We start from the raw sequence: 25,207 nt of genomic DNA, 5'->3' as shown, positions 1-25,207 counted from the left end.
GGGGGGGGGGGATTGTAACGTATCTGATGAATCATCTGTGAATGTTATTAAAAAAAAAAAAAAGCTGCATTTGTTGAAGTCATTCAAACACAGCGGAACCTCGAAGGTGGAACATAATCAATCCCTGCATGCTGGCTGATCCTCAAATCTGTTTGGATTATGAAGGGATTTTAAATCATGGACGATCAATGTTTGCAATTTAGGGAACAAGCCAACATTTTTTTTTGAAACTGAAAACAAAAAAGAGACACAAAATGCACTCGGTTCATCGGTTGATGCTTGCTAAATTGATGGCTTGTGAGGTCATGTACCAAATGCTGACACCGCTTATGATGTCATCAACTATGGCGGTCCAAATTCTGAAGTTTCCAGTAAGGGGAAAAAAAAAACAAAAACGTAGCTGACCTCCAAAATGGCAGCAGGACAGGACTAGGAATCGTTTTCAACAGGATGGGACAGGATTGTTTTTTTCTTTGCAGCAGGACAGGACTAGGAATCGTTTTCAACAGGACGGGACAGGATTGTTTTTTCTTTCCTGAGCTCCGACTCTGTGACGGGACGGGATTTTTTTTTTCTGTAGGAGTGAAATGGGACAGGAGTGAAAATCCACTTGCGTGTGCATCACCCAATTTTCTTTCTGATTCGGTAGTCATTCAAATTGACAGGTTGGTTCGGCTGGGCAAAAGCAATCCGCCGCCGCCGCCCCCGTGGAACTGAATAACTTCGCCAATTCACAAAACAGAGCACGAGTGGGAAATTTTCCCCAAACTTTGTTAGGATCTTTTCAAAGAGATTCGTAGCATTGAAGTTGTCCCGGTGGCTCACGGTGATCGTGTTCAAATCCGTGATTTTAATCGCTTGAACAAAGCAAAACGGGGATAAAAAGGGGGATTGGAAAAGCGCAATTGAAATGCCGGAAAGGCTGGGCTGCGAGACACGGCTCCATTTTTTTAAATTTCTTATCAGTCGGAGAGCGCTCAGGCGTATTTATCTCCAAAGCTTCCTTTTGATACTCCTTGGCAATAAATCCGCCTGCAGTTTTCAAAGGCCCGCTACGACTCTGTCGAACACGTTCTGTCAGTGTGTCACTTGCAAAAACGCCCGTTCGCGCTTTCAGGGTCGCTCGCTCGCGCCCGATTGGTTTCTAATCCGGCAACGACTCGCTCTCATTGTTCACGCCAGCTATTCATGCTAATGATCGATTGTGAAAAGGAGAACCCGATTGCAGGTTTGCCTGCCACCGCCGTGAAGGCTTCGATATTCAAGATATAAACACAGACTCTGGCTTGGCTAATTACTTTTTGAAACGGAGCCATTTATCTTCATCGGAAAGGCTTGCAGATAAGAGCGCCCGCGCGTCAGCCGGCGAGGCTATTGATCGAAAGTTACGGGAGGACAGTGAATGGATCCCGCCTCGGTCTACCAAAACAGTGAAAGTATTGTTTGTGCGGCAAGAGCCTTCGTCTTCCTCCTCGCTAAGTGTAAGCACTAAGCGAGAGACTAATTCACGTACTCGCCGTTGGAAGATTTTCAAGGTAAATTCGGTTCCGGAGCTTTCTCGGCAGTCCTTATAGAAACCAAGGGCAGACTGGCTATTTGCTCATGAAAATTGCAGTAGAGTCGGGATTGATAGGGAGCATTTGGAAGGCGTGAAAAGTGGCGTGATAGGCGGTCCATCGCGGTCGCAATCTGGATTTACATTTGGGATGATGGATGAACCTTCCGCATGAGGTGCGGTGAATGGATCCCGCCTCGGTCTACCAAAACAGTGAAAGTATTGTTTGTGCGGCAAGAACCTTCGTCTTCCTCCTCGCTAAGCGTAAGCACTAGCGAGAGACTAATTCACGTACTCGCCATTGGAAGATTTGCAAGGTAAATTCGGTTCCGGAGCTTTCTCGGCAGTCCTTATCGAAACCAAGGGCAGACTGGCTATTTGCTCATGAAAATTGCAGTAGAGTCGGGATTGATAGGGAGCATTTGGAAGGCGTGAAAAGTGGCGTGATAGGCGGTCCATCGCGGTCGCAATCTGGATTTACATTTGGGATGATGGATGAACCTTCCGCATGAGGTGCAGAACAGCTGCAGAGACTCGCCCCGCTTTCCCGTGTTTACTTTCGCAACGTTCGCCAATCGCAGAGGGGGGAAGTACTTTCTCACGCCGTGTCGTGGTGTGACATTTGAAGGGGAAAACGAAGAATGCAACGCTGCGTGTGTACGTCAGAAGACAAATAAATCCTAACTTGGGTTTCGAGAACTGACGCGCTTTCGACCTCCAAACAGATTTCACGGTGAGCTTGTGGAGGGCGCGGCACGTCCATATTTACATAAGAGATACAATCGAGTCTCGATGAGGGATGGGAATAAGGCAGCGCACGCCTGGCCTTCCTCGCCGCCAACCAGCGTATGGCTTTGTGTTTCCATGGCGACGACTGAGACTGAATGTTGGGGGAAACAGGGCGAAATGGAGAACGTACAGCAGGTGAGCCAGATCGTTTTGAAAAGGAGTCTGGCCCACGACAAGACGTGCGGATATGACATGATCTTGTAAAATGGTTCTGTAGCAACTTGGTCATTTTGTGGGTCTTTTGGAAGGTTGGGATGTTGGGAGGGAGGGGGGTGGGGCGGTAATCATAGGCACTGCTACCAGGTCACTTCAACACAGTGGGTCAATGTGCCGATTATCAGAGGTTCACGTTGCTAAAGCTGCCAGCTCATACTAATCGGCGCATCCAACCACAGTGCAGCTCAGCTCGGCTTTTGGTTTGGCATAAAATAGTGCTAGGGTGTCGATCGGCCTTCGTCCAGACAGCTATGCAAACAACCAAAGATTCTCAATCAGGTTAAATTCTGGACTTGCTTGGGGGGCGGGCAACCCATGTGTGAAAATTTTGCCTCGGGATCGCTGAACAAGTTGGCCGTGTCTTCTTGGAATCGAGACGGACCCCAAAGGAGGGAACTCCACGGATGGAAAAGTTGGTTCTTTCGAGTATGTTCGGGTCATCGGCGCGTCATGACTTCTTACCCTGATGGGGCCCTCGCATCGGAACCCGACCAAACTTGAGAGTGTTGCTCTTCTCATACGTGTCGTTTGATTTCTGTGTGATAAACATTCAACATCTTTCTGGCAGGAAGTGTCGATTGACGCGGAGGAAAGGATGCCACTTTCAGTAATAAATGTGCCTTAACACGCTTTTCCGAAGCAAACGTCAGAGTTACAAAAGTAATCTTCTCCATCGGCAGGATTTCCACATACGACTCATGTTCCGTGTGAACAAGGCTCCGTCCGACGTAGCTTACAGGGCTAATACTCTCTGTGCATATGAAAGTGGAACGCTGCGGTTGTGGGAGGCGCATTCAATTAAGCGTGAAATGATCTACTTGGCGGCATAGTTCAGTGACAGGGCCTCAAATTCACTGCGACAACCGGTTAAGAAAGAACGGGCGCGTTGTTCCAGTCGCCTTACGACATTGTTTTATTAAAAAGTCAAATTGCTATGGCTCCTATCTGTCTTCCTCAATTGAAAAATGAAATCAAGTGGCGACGCCCTTGCGGATGAGGAGGTTGAACTCATGAAAACAGTTCACCGCCGCAGCTCGAAAGCATTACTCTGCCGCTATGAATTAAAATGGCAGCCCAGCGGACGAGCGCCACGGACGGCGTCACTTCATTTGTGCGCACAATGCGGCAGTTCAGACGTTGACGTGGTGCGTTACTCCTCAGCTCTTTGTTTGAATCTTATGGTTGCAATTTTCGGAGGATTCAGTTTCCTCGTTGGCTACCTCACCTGACTGAGGTGATTTTTTTTTTTTTTGGCCTGTTTTAGTGCCGCTTCTCCTCGCGCCTCCAACTTCCTTCCCTGTTTGAAGAATGGGCTCGATGGCAATAGTGAAGTGAGAGGCTGTTCCTGCAAGGATCTGCTTCAACCAACCGGGACAAGCTCCGGGGAGGACCACTTCCCCAACGAGCGCCCAGGACAAGTCCTGAAAAGAACCAGTGCCGCCGGAGGCGTCAACTACATCCATCAACGACAGGGACAAGGGCTGTATGAAAAGAGTTGACGCGACAGAAAAAGCGAGAGTCCAGCCAATTCGACAAGCTCGCAATAAATAGCGTACGGTTCTGTTTCAACACATCTCATCAGAGACGGAGCGAGGAGTGGAAGGATTGCACAACGGGAGACTCCGAATTCAAGCAGCAAAGGCTTTGCAAGGCAACAACACACCCGAGGCGTTATTCCGTCGAGTGTGTGTGGATGTCGAGTTACTCGTGCCTTGGGGTGATTGAGGCTAAATGGAATGTTTAACTTGCCCCAATCGGCAGAGACACTGTCGATTCACTCTCAAGTCGCTCAGAACAAGAACAACGCGATGTTAGCTTTGGCAAGGGAAACTTCATCCATGCAGGCCGCCACGAAGTCACCGCTCCACCAGGAAGCGTTGTGTTGTGCTCAACATTGGGAGAAAACAAAAAAAAAAACAAAAAAACAAGTAATTGCTCGATGAAAGCAGGAATGTTAGATCTTAGCTCATGAAAGTTTCGAGAAGATTTATGTTGTTATAACCGGGGACCTCAGGACAAGACAAAATGTTGCTTTTTTTTTTTTTTTTTGAATGCTCATGTGCAATGACAATCGAAGGGGACAAAATCATAATACAGTGGCACCTCTACTTACAAAATTAATTGGTTCTGGAAGAAGTTTCTTAACTAGAAAATGTAAGTAGAGACGCGTTTTCCATGTAAATGCCCTAATCCGTTCCAAGCCCCCCACCAAAATTCAGACATAAATGTTTTATGAAGCATAAAAATGCATCAAAATATGTAACACATAAATGTCGACAAATTAGATTATTGCAGAATAAATGAGAGTTGTGCATCATGTAAAAAATAAACAATAAAAATGATGGTCATTTAACTTTAACTGCGTCCTCATCGTTTTTTGCCCTTTTTTACTTCATGTTCCCTCTCAGAAGTGTTTTTTGCCTGGCGTTTTGTAAAGAATTGAGCAAAGTCGGGGGGGGGGATTTGAGTCCCTGCAAACTGGCAAAATTGCCATTTTATTGTCAGACCAAAAGGGGACGAGTCCAAAACGGGACGGGTGCCTCGTCGTATTTCCTTTCGCGGGGTTCACCCTTCTGAGTTGAAATTTCAAATGCGGCCACTTTTGCGCTGTGAGCAGAGGCGTGTTCTGCGGGGATCATTCACTGTCGCCCCGGGAGATCAGAGGGAGAATCCCGAGGGGGTCTTGATGCAGACTCGCGCTTTGGTCGGAGCTGCCGTCTTAGGTTGCTTCTTCGCGCCATTCTACCATCGCGTTCGAGGAAACGGAGCCCGGTGTCGCCCATAAGCCCCTGCGTCATTGAATATTTATCAAGTGTCTGATTTGAGGCGGGAGACATTTGCCAGGTCCCCTCAAGGCCTGCAACTCAACACCCTGTAATAGAAGCTCCAAAACGCGGCTGTCATTTTTTTTTTTTTTTTTTACCCCGAGGACATGGTTAATTAATTGCGTGCTGGCTGCTACACTGCAGTCCCCGAGCAAACTTTTCCACATTAGCGCCGTGTTCAACTGGATTCATCTGAAAGAATTATGAAACTCAGAACAAACGGAAAGACGGCGCTCTGCGCGTTTCAAAGTGTCAGACGTCTTCTTCCGAGGGGCTCGCTCTCCTTGAGGCATTATGAAAGTCAACATATTAGTCAGATGATTCGAGCGCTCGCTCAGTCTCTTTAAAGCATGCTCGGGTCCGTTTTTCAATCAAACTCGACCCGTTTCCTCTTCCGACGGGGGCGCAGACCAAATCAAATATTAGCCTTTTGGTGTGGTCTGGAGATCGCTGACCCATCGAGAAAACATTTCCGGTTCAGCCTGCAAGCGATCGGAATGTTGTTTAGCTCGGGGGTCGGTAACCCAAAATGTTGAAAGAGCCATATTGGACCAAAACAACAAAAAAAACAAATATGTCTGGAGCCGCAAAAAATTAAAAGCCTGATTGAACTTTGCAATGAAAGCAACACATGCTGTAAGTATCTTCATTAGCTATATTAGCCTATGAGCATTTTGGTTTACCAAACGGATGAGAGATATCCATCCATCCATCCATTTTCCGATCCGCATAAAGGTCGCGGGGGGTGCCGGAGCCTATCCCGGCCATCTTTGGGCAGTAGGCGGGGGACACTCTGAACCGGTCGCCAGCCAATCGCACGGCACACAGAGACGAACAACCATTCGCGCTCACACTCACACCTCGGGACAATTTCGAGTGTCCAATCAGTCTGCTATGCATGTTTTTGGAATGTAGGAGGAAACTGGAGAGAAAAAGCCACGCAGGCCCGGGGAGAACATACAAATTCCACACAGGGAGGCCAGAGCTGGAATTGAACCCGGTACCTCTGTACTGTGAGGTCAACATGCTAACCACCAGACCACCGGGCTGAGATCGTAAAACCAAATTCAGTGAGCTTTCGCAGCCTGTTTTGATTGATTCTCCTTTCACATCACAACCGCCTGGATCAGGGATAAATAAAACACTCATGATGTCACATCAGCGGGTTGACAGGCTGCGCGGTTTGATTAAACGCAGCCGTCACAGAGCGCGAAGCGGCGCTTGATGCGCTTTCGTTCCTCGTGACTCCAACCGGTGTCTTTCAGTTCAAGACGCTCGGGTCTCGCTATCGATCATCTGCAACGGGAACATGAGCAATTCTCGGGTCGAGGGCATTCAACTCAAATCATTGTGTTCTATTGTTTGGCGTGTTGTATTGATTTCGTCCTGGGTTTCGGCGGCGAGAGAGAAAGACGGTCGCCCGGACGGTGTCACGCGCAGAGATCTGGATCCAATCGACAACAATTTGTGAAAAGGGATCCAAAGTAGAGCTCCAATCTTTTCATTTGGCTCTGTGGATGGATTGCAAACATGCTTGAAGTGGCGCAGCCTGAAACTGAATCTAAGATTGGAAATGGGAGCAATCCATATGTTGCTCGCGCGCTCTTTGCTAGCTCGAATTTGAAATGCAAAGGCTGTGGAGGTCTGACATTATTTTGTGAGCAAAGACACGCTTTGGCGCTTCACAACGCTGACAAAACTCCATCAGTCAACACCAGAGTTAAAACAACCTTCACGTGAACAATAGGGATGGAGGTGGGGGGGGGGGCTTCTTTTTTTCCTGTCTCTCTTCATTTGCATTGGCTTTGTTTTATGACCAGATGTGACCTTTTCATTATTAAATCTTCCCAGCCTTTGTTTCCGCAGCCAATGAATTTCATGCCAAAACATGGCTGAATTTATCACCTCGTGCGTTTATATTCAGCCCTAACAATGTGTACCTGCATAAACAGAGAGGGGGGGGGGGGGTATGGTTCTTATCTCGTCGCATTTGTGCCCATTAAATTTTGTCTCGTAAGCTTCAGCTCGCCATTCCTCTTTGTTCCCCGCCTGGTTTGTTCGTCTGGATTTGCCGTGGCGTATTCTGCATGCAGCTCCTCTCCGACCGCTCTCTCTCTCTTCAAGCACTGTGGGTTCTCTCCCAAAAAGCTAAACCATCACTTCGCGGTCTGTCAGCCTTCTGCAAAGCGCAAGCTTTGTAGAAACTCTCCTGCTCGCACCTTCCGACAAATGTCAACAAATATCGAGGGAGCGCTTCCTCACTTGAGGTCGCCGCCTTTGTGCGACCGCAACGAAAGAAGGGCTTGACCTTCAGACGGGTCGCAGCGCCACTTGAAATATTTCATCTCAACGAAATTTTCGCTTGCTTTTTCGACAAAACCAAATACTGTAGCAAAAAAAAAAAAAAAAAAAAAAAAACTTTGAAAATATGAATACATCAGTGTGTGACGTTTGACCGAAGAGGTTAAGAATGAGGTGCTGAAAACGATACAGTGAATCCGAGCGGCACGCTTTGCAACTTTCTTGCATGGCTGCTCTTTCTCATTAGGAGCCAGTTGACTGGAAATCCTCACAGGGCCGCCGCCGCCGCCGCCGCCGTCATCTGATAACCTCAACGCTTGCATTCAGTTCATTGGAAATCCTTTTCGAAAGCGAGAAAGTACAAGTACATAAATAAATAAAGGGATTTTCCCCACGGTATGGCTGCTCCCGATTTTATTGTTGGAATTCTATACGTAAATTCATGAAAAGATTCCAACAACACCGTTTTTGGAACGTGCTCAAGAGGGGAAAACGCAAAGCGTCAAGGATACTGCGCAGTGGGTCGGGTTGCCATCGCCGGAACAGCCCCGGAGTCATTTTGTCAGGGAAAGCGAGAATCTACGGCTTCCTCCAAAAACAGATGTCTTGCGAAATCACCAATATGTCGTAATTCTGCCTTAAAATAACAGCTCCAAAATCTCATGAATGGTTGTGCGAAGCGGAACAACTTCTGCCTGAATGCCCGACGACTTTTGTTGGCCATTTTTGGCCGTTTAAAAGATTTGAAAACCAACCATCACCTAAATTGAGCCAGTGAAGGGATGCCAGAGTAGAAGGTCTGCGCTCTCTCTTACGAGTACCAGTCAAGAGGCGAGCGGCAGCATTCTGGACCAACTGGAGATACTTCATGGAGGATCGGCCGACTCCAACGTCAAGTGCGTTACAGTAACCCAACAGTCCAAACCTAGATTGGCGACATTTAACCGACTAATTAAATATGTGAAATGAACAAAAAAATAGCATGATGCTCCGTCACCATTTAGATGACGGAGCATCATGAGAGATGAGAATGAAAGGGAAATCCTGTAGTCAGCACGCCCGATATTTTTGAAATTAATGTTCCTGCTTGGAGTAGTGCAGGCACCCTTCAATGGCTGTGCCGCTTGGCTAACAAAAGATGGCGTTCATGGATTTGATTAACCTGTTCCAATCACGGCACAGGGTCACTGCTACGTTATGCTAATACTTGAAGCATCCCGATTGGATGTCAGGGGATATGAACACGTGGTTCTTGGTTTCTGGCCGTATGAGGGCGTGTCCGAGCAAAAGCCGGGAGCTAATGGCAGTTTGCTGCCGCCGCTCTTGGCATGATGGTCGAACGCCGCGAGCGGCAGAGCGCATTGCAGTGTGACATTTGGCTCGCTAGCTCGCTCGCTCACTCACAGCAGCGGGATTAGTGTCCAAGGGTCCCCTTTAATTGGACCTGATTATCAGTTGCCAGCACTGCGGAGAGAAAGGTCACTTTGTCTGCCATTCAGAACCTTTTGGGCCAATTAAACCCTCAATCCCCTTCGACTGCCGTTGAATGTTATTGTCTCAATCTTAATTGTGAGTCTTTTCCCGAGAACGATCAGTGGCAAAGAAACGCGGCCGCATTGTCCCAACGCAACCTTCCGTGTCTTCGACAGAAAGAAAGTGAATTTGTCTGACACCAGTCCAAAAAAAAAAAAAAAAGAAGAAAAAAAATCATGAATGGTTTCCCGCTTGAAAGCAACTGCTGCTTTCCGCCTTTCTTATTCTCAGGAAGCTTTGTAAGCGCTTTTGAAAAATTCCCTCAAGCTTCAGTGTTTTGTTTTTCTTAATTCAAGCTTTTGTTTGGAAGCCGAAAAGGAGAGTAATTAAATGTATGACATGTGAGGATTTCCTTAGGGAAATACAAAAAAAAAAAAAAAAAAAAATGGAGCTCAATTATCCACCTTAATTGGATGTTGACCGTATCAGGAGAATCCATCCATCCATTTTCCAATCCGCTTATCCTCACAAGGGTCGCGGGGGGTGCTGGAGCCTATCCCAGCCGTCTCCGGGCAGTAGGCGGGGGACACCCTGAACCAGTTGCCAGCCAATCGCACGGCACACACAGACGAACGACCATCTGTGCTCACAATCACAACTCAGGACAATTTGGAGTGTTCCATTCACCTGCCATGCAAGTTTTTGGAATGTGGGAGGAAACCGGAGTACCCAGAGAAAACCCGCGCAGGGCTGGGGAGAAAATGCAAACTCCACACGGGAAAGCTGCAGCCGGGATCGAACCCACGACCTCTACACTGTGAGGTCGTCGTGCTAACCACTGGGCCACCAGGCTGCCCAGATCAGGAGAACGCTTCCTCTAAAAGTAAAACGTATTCAACGTATCAACACTCTGTCACTGTTTCTCAATTCCGAGTACAAGTTAAGAATGGCTATTGCAACTCAAACTTTGTTTGAATGCGCAAGTCTCATTTTGACCTGGAATCTTTCTCAGGCTCATTTCAAGAAAAGAACCATCCTCATCTTTTGTTTTTTGTTTTTTTTCACGTGCACACGCCTCACCACGAAATGTGACCTTTGCGCTTTAGCCATCACAGTAGCGGAGACCGCAAACCCACACCGGAGCAGGGCGCTGCTTCGGCGCCGGGGGAGCAGTTTTGGGTATCGGTGTCTTGCTCAAGGACACGCATTCTGTGGGATGTCTGGGAAGGTTGGTTTTTGAACCAGGGTCCGCCCCCCGGTGGCAGGCAACCGCGGCTTAACAAAGGCTTTCAGGCGGTACTGCCATTTAACTGGAGGTTATTAAAAACAAAAACAAAAAAACAATTTGACAAATGTCAGCATGGCAACTTCTGTTATTGCGCACCGCCGGGTTGAGGCAGAACCACCTCCGAGGTCCGAGAGTTCTGCCGAAGGATCATGGGAATGGCCCAGGGAGCCTGTTTGTTCTCCAATTTGTTCCGCAGCTTCGCGGGATCCTGGAAGGTGCCTTTTGGCTGAAATGTTGCCTCTGAAGCCGAGTGAACCGTTCGACGGGGTGAGAAATGAAGATTTATCTCCACATCTGTGAGGCGTTCCGCGTTCCCAGTCACACTGCGTCTTAAGTTCCCGCGGCAAACCAGATCAGCTTATGCTAACTAAGGCGGATTTGGAAACGTTATAAGGATGGTGTCATCGCTGCATTCGGTTTCAGAAGGTTCCTTGAAGTATTGAGAAAAGAAAAACGTACTCAAGATCTTCACATGGCATAGCTTCATTGTCGAGGCTTAAATCTGACAGACGATTGCCCGCGCCGCAACTCAAACTTCATTTCCTGTCAGCCCCCAGCGCAGCCTCTCCCCAAATTTGACCTCTCACACAGTGAGCCCCCATGAATGGACAATAGTGGCCTTCAGTGGGGCCCCGGGGCCATCGCAAAGCCTGCAGCTGGAGCGCACGGCCCGGCTGCCCTGGCCCGAGGGCGTGCCGACAGCTGAGGAAGATCACTTTGGGGAAATGTTCACGGGGGGGGCGGAGGTTTTGGAGCACAGATGTGCAGGATGAAAAGTGACCTCCGCGCCATGCGAGAGGATCAAAGTTTGGGCTGCTTATTGGATGCAGAGGTGGCGTTGGCCTTCGACAGGTGCTCAAGGCCTTTACGGGGGTGCGCTGAACCTCCGGAAAGCCCCCTTTGCTCTTTTTCACACGAAGGAGACGGCGGACTGGAATAGTTACGATCAAGTACGGCGGTACCTCAACTTACGAGCGTCTCTTGGTGGGAAATTTTCAAGTTACGAAACGCCTCGACAGGAAAATATTCCCTCTTGTTTACGAAAGAAATTTCAAGATATGAAAGGTAAAAATATTTTGGATGGGGAGGAATGTCGACTGCTGTTTGACTGTCGCCGCTCGGCAGCCCCTTGTGGCGCTTGCATTTTTTGCGCCTGTAATGGGCAGCATTTTTCACAGCCCCCGTTTTGTTCGGCGGAGATGTTGCCGCTGTTGGAGCGTCTGCATTGGTGTGGCCGGATGGATGGCTGCTGGAGCCGAGGATGAGAGAGGAGCGTCGGCGCGGAGCGCAAATGCGTATGTGGAACTGGGAGTCGCCGCTTGGAAATGAAGCGGATTTACACGGGACTTATATTAGTGTCTTGGGTTATTTTATGTAAACTGTTCTGGAAAGCGATTTGTTACGGCTGCAGCTATTGTGCATCCACTGTATGAAAGATTTGTTGTATTATATCGTGGTTCAGATTTCATACGGCCAAACTGGCATTGATTCTTGCTCGGTGATTGCTTGTTGTTCGCAGCCGTTATATGGTGATAGAAAAATGGATGGATGAAAGCGGATTGATTTTATTTCTTTATTTATTTATTTATTTATTTATTATGTGAATGCAGTATTGCAAGTTGGTTCAAACATTGTGGCAAAGTATTCTTGTGGATTGATCAGGTGGCGAATAGCCCTTTTCTTAACCGCCAACGTGTCTTATCTCGCCTGAGCAGAGAGTTATTTGATGCGCCGTGGGGCGAGGCGGACAAAAAAAAAATATGCTAATGAGCAAGAGGAAATAAAGTCAAGGAAGAAACCCAGCAGTGTGTGAACAAGATAAACACCATTCGAATCTCGCCGCCACCATCAACGCGAGTCTTCCGTAACGACATGCCGCCTGAGAGGCCATTTAGTTCAGCGCGCCTGACTGCTGTGCAACGTCCTCCCCGCATACTTGCCGCTGCCCTCGCGCCGCCTCCGCAGATGAGTTGCTATTAGCATAATGAGGTGCGCTGCCGCTCGGTGCTGGCATTTAATCAACCTTGGAGTCACTTGGTAGCCGGCGACTGATGTATTCCGATGCTGCCATCTTTTGGCTTAGATTTAACCTGATTTGGTCCGGAGAGGAACAGACCTCGCACTACCGATGCAAGAATGTGAGCATAGTGAGGACTGCAAATTGGCATTTGTGATATCTACTATGACGATTCACGAAATTACAGTTTGTCCCCAGCACACCGAGACGGAGATTTGACATTGGTCTAATCTCCCCCCAACCTCCCCACCCCACTGCGGGATCCGCTGGCGGAAATTGACATTCCCTGTGCCTATTTCAACTCCGACAGCGCCTCGGAGCTTTGTTTTTATCAACAGGACATGTGGCGATTGTTGCTCTGTCCAACGGAGCAAGAACACACCTTGAAACGCTGCCCTTGCACGGTGTTAAAATTCATCGGGATGGAAATAAAAAGAAAACGCGAATCAACTGCAGAATACATGACGCGGCGTCAACTCTCGCGAGGACACGAAAAGGTCAGACGGCTCGTCGGGCATCCTGTCGTGCAGCCGATTGGGCCACTGGGACCACAGCGCGTAGCAACTGTGAGCGACTATGACAGAATGTAAAATCCTTGTGTCCAATTTGTGATGGCGTCCTTGCATCAATGTCCCCCCCCCCCCCGCCACGCGAGCGTGAGTGACACCGATCCATTTCGCAGACGCGATGTCGCTTCCGCACTCGACCTCCGATTCAGACTTCCAGATCGTCTACCTGCAGACTTGCTCTCAAGCAAACTGACCCGCAGCGAGTTCGAGGAGAGCTTCCGACAAGAGCGGTTCTCGGGATTCCATTAAGTTTCATTAACCCGCCGTGCATGTTTTTGGAATGTGGGAGGAAACCGGAATACCCGGAGAAAACCCACACGGGCACGGGGAGAATATGCAAACTCCACACAGGGAGGCCGGGCCCCGTCATCGAGCCCTGCGCCACAGTGAAGCCGACGTGCTAACCACTCCACTGACTTTCTAATATCAGCACTGCAAATAAATTCCATGTCATCCATGTTTGAAGTCAGCGCGGATTAGAACCTGACCCCTTTGTGACCATATAAGCTTTTTTGGGGAATGCGGGTGAATATGATTCGCCAATCCAAGAAAGCTGAATATTTCTCGGGGAAGCTCCCTAAGTGCAGTGGGTTCCCCCACCCTTGTTTTAAATGCTGACAACGCAAGGCGATACTTCGCCCGGCGCGCTTCTTCCGCCGTCTCAGTTACAGCGTTTCAACACAAGGCTGCGAGTGCTTGGAGCACATGCGCCAGAGCCACACCCTGCAGCTGTGCACCTGGAACGGGTCCCATTCCGACACGGCAGTGAACCCAAACACCTGTTGGCACCTGAGGCCAGCGCCTCTGGACGGCCGCCGCCTCCTGCGCCATCGGCTTCGTCAAGCCGACTGACTGCACGTCAGGCGAAGTGAGCTGCTGTCAGGAAAGCCCGCGCTGATCTCCTTGCGTTGATCTCCAGCAACAAAATTGTCTGGCCAAGTGTAAAATATGATCCCTATCTCAGCGGGGGCCAGTTAAACCGGCGCCGCGCACATTTTGGCTTGGTCAACACGTGATTTGATTTGATTCTATTTTTTTTTTTTTTTTTTAACGCGAGAGACATTTCTGACAGCGTGCAATTTGCTGCTGACGCACACTGAACAGCTTTTGTTTGTTAGGAAATACTTTGGATTGCGCGTCAGCCTCCTGTATGCTCGGTGCTGTCACCTAACAAAAACAACACAAACGTTGACAAATGAGTGCGAGAGTTTCATTTGGGAGGTCCAAGCCCAGCACAGCGGGGACCAAAGCTTGCTGTGGAGCAACCAACTCCGCCTGAGCCCACTGAATTCTGGATGTGAAGACTGTGCTGGGTTGACGCCGAGCGAAAAGACAGAATCCCGACAAACATCCGATGTGATGAAATCCTTTGACGTGACTTATCGTCGCAATTGGCCGCCGTGTCCGTCTCGGGGTGCGACGTTAACGGTGGCGCGACGGCAATAAATAAGATGACATCAACACATTCTCGCGGCATGTCGAGTAATTTCAGGGCACGACCGTCACGGCTCACCCAGAAGGGTTCGGTAAGGCGATGTTTGCAAGGTGAGCTCTTCGCTACTGCAATGTCATTTTCAGTGGACAGGAAATCTCAAAATGGCCGCCCCTCAGATGATTTAAAAACAGATGGCGATTGACGCCGAATTCATATTCCGCAAACGAAATATTTCGTGTTTCCACTCGTACTTTTGTGGAGGCCATTTTTGTGTGACTTGCTCTTGAATTTTGCGGGAATTTTGACTTTCAGCCATGAGAAATGCAAATGTCTTTTACCTTGAAAAATGGCACTCTCTTGTCACAATATTTGATTTCTCGTCACATTACAACTCTACAAATCTAATTTTGTAATATTTCCTGTTTCATTTTCTTTCACTCCCCCAAAAAAACGCAGCTTTAATGGGAACGCAACTGGATGATCTTAGCGGCGCAGCACCTTTTATTGTTTTCTTGTTTTTAAAGACATTATGCACACTTGATCGAATGTTCTTTAATCTGGCTCGACCCATTTAAATACACCTTGCGATCCAATTTAAAAGACAATCTGCAAGCACAACCAAAACGGCCGCTGCTAAAATACATCGAGTCTTAAATGATGTGGAGCCAAGTGGACCACAAGGACTGGGCGAGATGAGTGGGGGGCGGGGGCGGAAGAGAAAGCCTCACCTTTGTCTGTCGACAAAGCCCTCCCCCAGCCTGCCGACTCATTGAACTTTCTATAAAGAGCATGGCTAATGTGAACGCCCCACGCAAAGCGGCACCGATGGCCCCCGTCACCCAGGAAACCCCCTTTTCGCTGCGAGCATCGGCCAGTGAGCCGTCACTGCCGGCCCTCTCCGGCGAGCCTCAACGATGCGTTCGCCGGACGTAAAAAAAACAAAAAACGCGTACGCCGCATTTTCCCATTGCAGCTCACGTAGACTAAACCCGAATGTCACGCGCCCGTAAGGCCACCTGCTTTCTTTCAACCCGCTTGTTATTTTTGGCGCGTCCTTCTCTGTGAATATGCAATGTCTTCAATTCAACATGTGTTGAACAGTCTCGACTCTTTCAGAACTTGCACGAGTCAATTGAGGGGGAAAAAAAGACGAAGCTTGTTGGAGCAACCAATCTGGGAGATGAAAAGTAAAGATTGCGACTGGAAGGGGAAAAAAAAAAAAAGGCTTTTTGGCTGCTTTCGGAGACCCGAAACAAAAACATTCGAGCTACGTTACAAGCTTTTGTACCTTGACTTAAGTTGGCCCCAATTGACGAGTCTCTTCTGCAGTCATAATTCCAAACGGAAAAATGCCTGGCAGACATCATGATAAAAGCATCAAATTACGAAAAATGTTTGCTTCTATAGCTATCGAACATATTGTTTTTTTTTTTTCCATTCTGCATCATTTCCCATCATGCCATGATAAAACCATACAATCGCGTATTATGTATGTGTGTGGATATATAATATATATATATATATATATCATGTGTATATGTTGTTATTTTATGTTTACTGTTTATGTGAAGAAACCTGCCTGCCTTGGGACTACGGCAGAAAATGAGCATTTATTTATTATAAGTCTGCCGCATTTACACTGTTGTGTTGATCAATGTGCACGGTCCCAATTAAATAAATAAATAAAGATGTCGGATGAACTCAGCCACACCCCCAAATAAGCCTTTTTTTCTTTTTTTTAAATAATGATCACCCCGGGACACGAAGGGGAAAAATGCTCCATTTGTTGCATTTAGACTTCAAGTACATTCGAAGGTATACGTGAGTACGTTCCAAGATATATGCACGTACGTTCGAAGCTATTTAAATAGGGTTTGAACGTACCTGCAAATATGTATATGCCAGTCCAAATATTTTTACTCCACACTGGCAGCTTTTGACGTGACGTTTTTTTTTTCTTTTTTGGGGGGGTAAAACGACTCCTCACTGGATTGGCTCGATCGATACCAACCTTGATCTCAACTTCATGGAACCGGTTGGTGGTTTTAGCGTGTTTATCAGGTGTGTTGTGACAATCCTCAAACTAACAGTGTGTTCATTGTGATCTATGGCAGATTAAAAAAAAAAAAAAAAGTGGATGAAAGGGAAAACATATGCGATATAGTATCCGTCTTTCTAGTGAACGGGCCCGATTAAGATCTCGATTGTACGCCGCATTTCCGCACTTGGGGGCACCGTTCATGTTGTTATTTCTTCGCTCCACTGGAAAGGAAGAAGAGGGCTTCGTGTAAACACCTCAAGAGGGCTGGTTCTGTTTTTCCGTGCAGGTGACAAGCAGAGTTCCCTCCACAATACACCCCAATCACAGAACCGCAGCAATTTTTTTTATTTTTTTTTTTTTGCCATCAAGTTCTTCGGGTCACCATGTTCCCACCGGGGGAAAATCTCTTTCAATTCATATACTGATGCATTAAGGCCCCTGAATGAGAATCGTAGCACTCAATGTGCATTCCATTGGGTTTCCGTCCTTAAAGAGGGTCAGTGAATGAGAAATCAGCATCTCTATAAAACGCTCTATTTGGCACACAACCTCTCCCCCCCCCCCTTTTTTTTTGCCCTCTCTTTGGTCCTTCAGCCTGCCGCTGCCCTCCCTCCAAGCCCATTCTCTTAAGTTTGGAATCCATAGGAGGTTCATTTGGGTTGCCAGCACCAGTGTGAGAACACCGGGCATGGGAAAAATCTTTTCGTTAGGCCTCAATGGGGGCATTTCAAGAACCGGACGTTTTCTTTCTTTCTTTCTTTTGCAGGAACTCCTTCAGTCAGACGGACAAAGACTATTCAAGAGAAAAAGCGCTTCATTGCTGGCTAATTTGAAAGAGTGTCAGAACCCCGTCGGCGAATCCGGTGGAGGCCTGACTCGGGATCAGATGTTCCATCCAAAGTCAAGGCTCGACTTAGCTCCTTGTGTTTGAACATGAAAAGCAAAGTCGGAGCCAAGATGATAACCAGCCAACGAACGCCATGAGACGTTGCGGCAACACCCAAAAAGTCGCACAGAGTTGAAGACATTCAAGAGAACAACAGACATTGAAGTCTTTTTTTCTCGTCAAGATCGGTTTTCAAAAGGTTCTTGATAAATAATACAGTGGGACGTCTACTTATGAAATAAATATGTTCTGGAAGAAATTTGTTAACTAGAAAATGTTGTAAGTAGAGACGCGTTTTCCATGTAAATGCTCTAATCCGTTCCAAGTGCACCGAAATTCAGACATAAATGTTTTCTAAAACATAAAAATACATCAAATTATGTAACACGATTCTATGTAACATAAGGTATGTTCTTTAATGAAAGTGTTGAACTTGATAACAGTCATTTTCCTTTTGAAACTCTGAACTTAAAGTATGTTTGCTGTCAAAGAAAGTGAGTCGGTTGAATTTATAGAATACATGCACGTCATGGCGCACGGTCAGGATGGCGCCACCTCCGCCTCAATTTGAGCCAGGCAAAATCCTGCATATGATCACAATGATGGAAATGCAGAAACGCAGATCACGTGAAAGACAAACCAGGGCTGGGTAGCAGGATAAGAAGCATTTGGCGTTATTTCGGGGGGGGTGACTGGGAGGCTTTACAAACTGTGCAAACCATGCTTTCGAAATTGATCTGGAAAAAAAAAAGGCGTGCCTGCGTTTGTTTGTTTTGTTTTTTTAAATCCCCAACAAGCTTCGAGTGCCTGGATGGATCGGATCAATGTGCTGCAGGAGACGCATCCCAGCTTTCAGGGAACTAAAGTCCCCCCAGGGGGGGGGTGAAGTTGACAAAAATCCAATTGGGCACAAACACTGCACACTTGTGTCTCACTCGGTCCGCTGCGGCTGAGCGCTGCCTGTGCAAGTGGCGCTTTGACACGTCGCTGGAATGTCACGTAGGATCTAAAAGCGAGGCGTGTCAAGTAACCAGAAACCTTTTAACAAGCTACAAATGAAGGTTTAACACTTCAAAGGGTCCATTATGGGTACACTACGGGACTGTGGTTTTTTTTTTTTTTTTTTTTTTTTTTTTAAGCCATGAATACATCTCAATGTGTTGGACACTCGGGATCCTTGCACGTGTGATTTTTGGCCACAGTGTGTTTAACTACAAGACTGAGCTGTTGAAATAAACAGCTTTTTGGGAGGTCTCTCGCTTTAATTAACACCGCGGCTGAGCTTGACAGCTGTGATGGCAGCGAGGGAGCCAATCGCAGGTGCCGCGTGTGGGGTGCAGGCAGGAATTTGAGCGAGTGTTTGACAGAAGAGGCCATGAGCAGAAGTAAGATGACAGGTGCTTGGACTGATCCGGCACCGTGCTGCCAGAATTAGTTTGCCTTTGGGAGCTCCGGTAGAAACGCGGCCGAGTGAATGAAAATGGCAGCTTGCGAATGTGTTGCACACCAAATTGTATCCGACGTCAAAGGGAAATAAAGAAGGCGCCGCTGAAATGTTGGGATGGATGTTCATTTTCGGCTGACCGGATTGGAAATGTTATGAGTGCCCCCCACCCACCACCCTGACCATTTTGAGGCCAAATCTTCACCTCTTAACAAGGTCTTAAAGAAAGTGTAAAAAAGCTATTTCAGTGCAAATGCAGATTTGTACGGTGGTACCTCAACTCACGAACGTCTCTTCATACGAAATTTCCAAGATACGAAGCGCCTGAACAGGAAAATATTGCCTCTTGTTGAGAAAGAAATGTCAAGATACGAAGGGTAAAAATCAGAGTTTCCCGAACGCAACATAGTTACAGCTGCTCTGCCATTGGCTGTTACCGAGCATTTTCCTGGCATCCCATTGGCTAAGAGGGACCTCTACCGTGTGTGTCTTCGCCGCGTCCTCGTCAGGCCATGAGGCGTTCCGATAGTTTTAGGTCAATGTGAATCACCCAGAAAAAGTGTTCGCCATTTGGGTGACCGCTCACGATGTTGATGTTTACCTTGGACATTTTTGAAGGATTGTTAAAAGCTGACAAAAGCGTCCTTGGATCAGTTCTTACGGCAAAAAACACTTCTGAAAGAGAGCATGAACTAAAGCGGGCAAAAAAACGATTAGGACGCAGTTAAAAGTTAAATGACCATCATTTTTATTCTTTGTTATTTTATATTTTGCACAACTCTCATTAATTGTGTCATAATCGAAATGTAACATGTATTTGTTCCATGTTTTGATGCATTTTTATGCTTCCTAAAACATTTATGTCTGAATTTTCAGGGGCTTGGAACGAATTAGGGCATTTACATGGAAAACGCGTCTCTACTTACAACATTTTCGATTTAAGAAATTTCTTCCGGAACCAATTAATTTCATAAGTCAAAGTACCACTGTACTGAAGTGCCGACGCATTGTGAAAAGCATTTTGGGCGTCGTCACCGGTCATGTTTTGAACCAGACAAAGAAATCTTTCAGTTGCGTGTGACCACAACTTGTGGGAAAACACATCGACTTATCACAGAATGAAATTTCTACAAAGGAAGAATTGTCAAGACCTCCCCCTTCTTTGCTCACCACGCATACCACCACCCGCATTCTCCGTTTCAGCGGTTTTATGAGCTCCGCCGTTCCCAAAGTCAGCAGCGCGATTGTTTTGTTCTCGTCCATTTTCTGCCGCGTACGACCGCAACACTCGGCAACAATTCATACATTTCACCTCCTTAGGATGCAATGCATTGCACTGTGTGACGATATCACACTGTCCACTTTGCTTTCTATTTATTTGCATTTGCTCGTATCGTCCTTTGCGCTGTCTGCTGCCGACTCGCCATCGCCAGCAAGAATCTCTTCTCGGTGGCCTTAGCTGGCTATAAACAGAGGTTGAAATGAATCAATGGAGTACGTCTTTGTCCTGGTTTCTCAGGACAACACGAGTAAGTCGGCAATCCTAATAGAAAATGTAAACTGAGCTACGTCTCACCTCTGAAGCACAACATTCGTCTAAAATTCAAACAGTCAGACGGTGGAAGCACCCGAGAATGGATATTTTCTTTGTTTGAGACAAGCCGCCGCGCAGAACCGAGTGGCGCTCCTCCTCCTCCTCCGTGTTACTGTCAGTACGTAAACCGTAATTGTCTGCCAAGTTTCCATCGCGGCAGCAAAAGGCAACGCGCAAGTCGAGGCCTGCTTCCTAAGCCTGCCATTTTGACACACGCTGATGAAGATGCTCATCCGGGCTTTGTGTCGAGGATTAGGAGAGGCAGAAATATTGCGACCACAGAGAGAGAGACTTCCAAAAATTCCTCGCAACCCGTTTGTCCCCGATTAGAAATGTCTTGAAGAATTCATGCCGGTGCCGCACAAGATTGTCACAGGAGCGGCACCGGCGAGAGCGCCCGATCTGCCGGCATCTCAAAATGACATCTTACGTGGGATTAGCCGGTCGTCATGGGGAAACGGTTAAACCGATAGCCCGGAGTGTTACGGGCAAAGAAAGTCGGAAGTCTTTCATTGAAAGAGCCAGCCGACTTGAGGGTTTTCCTGCCGTTGCTCGCAGCACTTGACAAAGCATGACCGGAGGTCTCCCGACTGTTTTGCAATCGAAGAACAGCGAGCGCCACCGAGTCCAATCAGCACTGGTCACTTGGTTGCCTCCCAACCAGGAGACGACTTGAAGCGGCACGGACGGATGAAGGGCCTTTCGATGGTCAGCTATCAAGTCAAGTCGAGGTTATTGTCAAATGTGCGACATGTGCAACCTACAGCGCAGATGAAATGACATTCCTCACGAGAGAGAGGAGCCACTGCGGGTGCCCGCGCCGCCATCGAAAGAACAGTTTACAGAAAATGACAAAATAATACAACACAACACATAAGACGCAGACAATCGTGCGATCTTAACCACTTTCCTGCATACATTTTGTTGTTTGAAGCAGTTAAAGATGAAAGAGGAGCAAATCAAAGTGCCCTTTCACCAGTGGATCAAAGACGTCACGCTGAAAATGTCTGCTACAAGCTAAGTTTGAAAGCAACCAAGAAGCTGTAGTGTCCATTGACGAAAAAAAGAGATTGGCTCTCATCTCCTGTCCCATGTAAATCCGCTTCAATTCCAAGCGGCAACTCCCAGTTCCACATACGCATCTGCGCTGTGCGCTGACGCTCCTTTCTTATCATCGGCTCCTCAAGCCATCCATCCATCCATCCATCCAGCCGCAGACTGTCCAACAGCACCGACATTTCCGCTGAATAGAGCGGGGCTGTGAAAAATGCTGCAGTCCTTTCCGTGACCAAACGACAATAGACGTGACTGTGCGTCTTAGCTTGGACTTTCACCAGCATTGGCTGCCGTGAAGAATCGTCCGGTTCTCTTTGGAGTAGCCCCTCAACGCTTTCTGCATTCGTCGCGGAGCTTAGATCAGCTGTTTCCCGGTGCGGATCGCAAACGGATGCCTTGAAAAAGATGTTTGCGGCCTCCGTTGTTTCAAAGCCTCACAGGCGGCGGTGGACAGTTGCTTCTGGGGAGTCGCAGGCGCAAAGAAAGGGGCCCTTTTAGGATTCATAGTAGCGGGGTGAATCATGCGGGAAATTTATACACCCAAGGGCTCATAAAATCGAATGACTCTGAGATCAATAAAGCGCTCGGGAAAGGTTTCCGCCACATTTATAGGCTTTGTTTTGGGCTCAGTTGAGAACCTGTGAGAGCTCGATTAGGCCAGTGTATAAAATTAATGCTTGATTGCTCACTTTTTACTGCTTGATTTTTTTTTTTTTTTAATGCAAGTGCGCAGAGCAAAGAACAGTCAGGCAGAATTTTTCGGGCTCTGAGATTCAGACATCAAATCGCAGGTAACAGTTGGACTCTTTGAAATCAACACAAATCGGAGGACAACCAGCACCCCGGTTGCGTCTCAGCTTACACTTTCCAAAGTTGGCCATATTTTAAGACAAATAAAATACATTTTAGTTTCGTATTCGGATCGTCCCCACGTAAACATACGATGAGCGAGTGTTGGCCGGCGATGTTGCCGTGGAATCTGCTGCAAAGATACAGCGGGGGGGGACGAGTGAAGCTCACCTTACTCTTGGAAAAAAAAAAGAAGAAAAAAAAAAAACATCCATCAGAGCTGGAAAGACAACGAACATGTGCTCGCCATCTGGAAATAGCAGCCAAAAGTGGATGCATTCTCTCGCCTGAGTCCTGACACAAAGGGCCCATTTTGATTTCATCATCAAAGATTTGTGCCTCGTTTTCAAGGCTGCGGATGAAAACAAATATTGCAGTTGGCATTTGATGTACCTCGCACGCTATCGATTGACGACAGTTGTTTTTATCCGACTTTGGTGTGGCCGCACGATTCAAAGAGAAGCTGCAAAAAAAAAACAAACAAATCACACTCAAATTGGTGAGCCTGAACTAAAGAGAGGCACAAGAAGCAGAACCTCTCCGTAAGTGAGATACGTAACCTGCTATTTTCATCCTGCCGCGGCAGCGCCGACTTTCGCAGGATGGCAAAAAAAACGGGGAGCCTAAACCAACATTCAAATGGAGCTGTTAAGCGTTTGTTGCCAGAGGCCATTTCTGACTGACTGTGCCGCTCTTTTCTTCCGAGGGGGCAGCAGCGGTCTCATTAAAATGAATGAGGAAGCCAGCAGGTCGAAACCACATCTTGGGAGTCGCAGCGAAAGGAGCTCTGCGGTTGGAGAAGGCGATTCGTCGTGCGCCGGAGCTCAAGCAGGTGTCGGGTGGTAATCACCGCCTCCACGTTCGGACCATTGAAATCAAGTCGTAGAAATACGGTTGAGGTTCATATTAAGACCGAAAAACAAATAAAGAGGCTTCATTTGACTGACAAATGACAAAAGCCTGACGCGAATGTGATTTGCATCGCGGATTAGCCTCACTTCTATTTGCATTCATATAACTGAAAGGGAAAAAAAAAAAAAAACGACAACCCTCGCTGTGCCCAATAACTCACTTGGATGTTTCTATCCGGCAGCAGTGGTGCTCAGATGTGAAGCGGCGAGTTGAAACGCACCCACTTGAAAGGCACAGGTCAGAAACCATCAATATCACAAAGGGGTTTTTTTTTTGGGGGGGGCAACGATTGCACATACAGTGGTACCTACTTACAAAAATTAATTGGTTCCGGAAGAAATTTCTTAACTAGAAAATGTAAGTAGGGACGTGTTTTCCATGTAAATGCTCTAATCCGTTCCAAGGCCCCCCCGAAATTCAGACATAAATGTTTTATAAAGCATCAAAATGAGATGCAGAAATGAGAGTTGTGCATCATGTAAAAAAAATAAAGAATAGATTAACGAATAAAAATGATGGTCATTTAACTTTTAACTACATCCTTATTGGGGTTTTTTTTTTTTTGCCCTCTTTAGTTCATGTTCTCTCTCAGAAGTGTTTTTTGCCATAAAAGGACTGATCCAAGGACTTTTGCTTTTGTGGGCTTTTAACAGTCCTTCGAAAATGTCCTCCGGGGCGAATGGTGAGGACGCTGCATTGACACATATCTATATATTTATCAATCTACACACATAGACACATACGGTAGAAATTTCTCTTAGCCAATGGGATGCCAGGAAGGTGCTCGGTAACAGCCAATGGCAGAGCAGCTATAACTATGTTGCGTTCAGGAAACTCGGAATTGCGATAGCGGCCCATATCGTATTTTTACCTTTCATAGCTTGAAATTTATTTCGTAACAAAAGGAAATATTTTTCCTGTTGAGGCGTTTCGTACCTTGAAAATTTCATGCGAAGAAACGTTCGTAAGTAGAGGTAGCACTGTATCTTCAGAAAATGACTGTGTGCCTTGAAATGCATAATTTAAGGTTTCTAAACTGTACGGTCTCGAATGCTTTTCACAATACGATTAAATAAGCCTCAATTATTTCCTACCTCGGCTTTAATTCAACTCACCGGCGAGCGGACGAGCCTGCAAGTTGAGACAGAAAAAAAAATCAACTTGGCCTGAAGGCAACGATGACTCACTGATGTTATTTTGTCTCTAGCAATTGGATTTTTTTTTTTTTTCCTCAACGGGAGGGAGGGTCAAGTCTCTTCCTGTTCCACAACTTTTCAAGGCTGTCACCGTGTGAGGTGTTGACACAGCGAGCCGTCAGTTCACGTCAACGGGCTCCATCATCGCGGCGCTCCTCGACAAACACCTGACTAAACAACAGGTGACATCTCGTCTTTGTCGTAGGACTTCAGCTATGAGGGCTCGGCCTACTTGGAGTTGTGCACTGTTCATTCGCTTCGTGGCGTATTCAGCACAACACATTCCACAATCGATTCGCGGGTATTTTTCCTTTGCCCGGTCCGCTTCGGTCAACCCGTTTCGATTTCGGCGGTGCACGTGGCAGAAGTGGCCCAAGCGAGAGGTCGACCATCTCAGAGGGATGCTCGTATCATTGGGGCGGCGCGGTGGCGACTGGTTAGCACGTCTGCCTCACAGTGCGGGGGTGCAGGGTTCGATTGCGGCTCCCCGATCATATTCTTCCATGCCTGTGTGGCTTTTCTCCGGGTACTCCGGTTTCCTCCCACATTCCAAAAACATGCATGGCGGGCTGATTGAACACTCCAAATTGTCTCTGGGTGTGAGTGTGAGCGTGGATGGTTATTGGTCTCTGTGTGCCCTGAGATTGACTGCCAACCGGTTCAGGGTGTCCCCCGCCTACTGCCCGGAGACAGCTGGGATAGGCTCCGGCACCCCCCGCGACCCTTGTGAGGATAAGCGGATTAGAAAATGGATGGATGGA

At 47.3% G+C, this 25,207-nt stretch overlaps 1 protein-coding gene and 1 long non-coding RNA gene across 2 annotated transcripts in view; one reads left to right on the top strand and one right to left on the bottom strand.

The window, feature by feature from the left end:
• ticrr (TopBP1-interacting, checkpoint, and replication regulator) overlaps positions 1 to 25,207 on the bottom strand; it is a 92,370-nt gene that overhangs the window by 53,496 nt on the left and 13,667 nt on the right. The gene's annotated exons all lie outside the window — the stretch shown is intronic.
• Positions 22,391 to 25,207, top strand: part of LOC109518195 (uncharacterized) — a 24,562-nt gene continuing 21,745 nt past the window's right edge. Inside the window, exons 1-2 of the long non-coding RNA XR_002168686.1 lie at positions 22,391 to 22,402; positions 23,124 to 23,130. This is a non-coding gene — a long non-coding RNA (uncharacterized LOC109518195). The remainder of the gene's footprint in view (positions 22,403 to 23,123; positions 23,131 to 25,207) is intronic.

Source organism: Hippocampus comes, unplaced genomic scaffold (genome assembly GCF_001891065.2).
Source record: "Hippocampus comes isolate QL1 unplaced genomic scaffold, H_comes_QL1_v1.1 scaffold298, whole genome shotgun sequence".
Lineage (NCBI taxonomy): Eukaryota > Metazoa > Chordata > Actinopteri > Syngnathiformes > Syngnathidae > Hippocampus > Hippocampus comes.
This window is presented reverse-complemented; position numbering and strand designations above follow the sequence as displayed.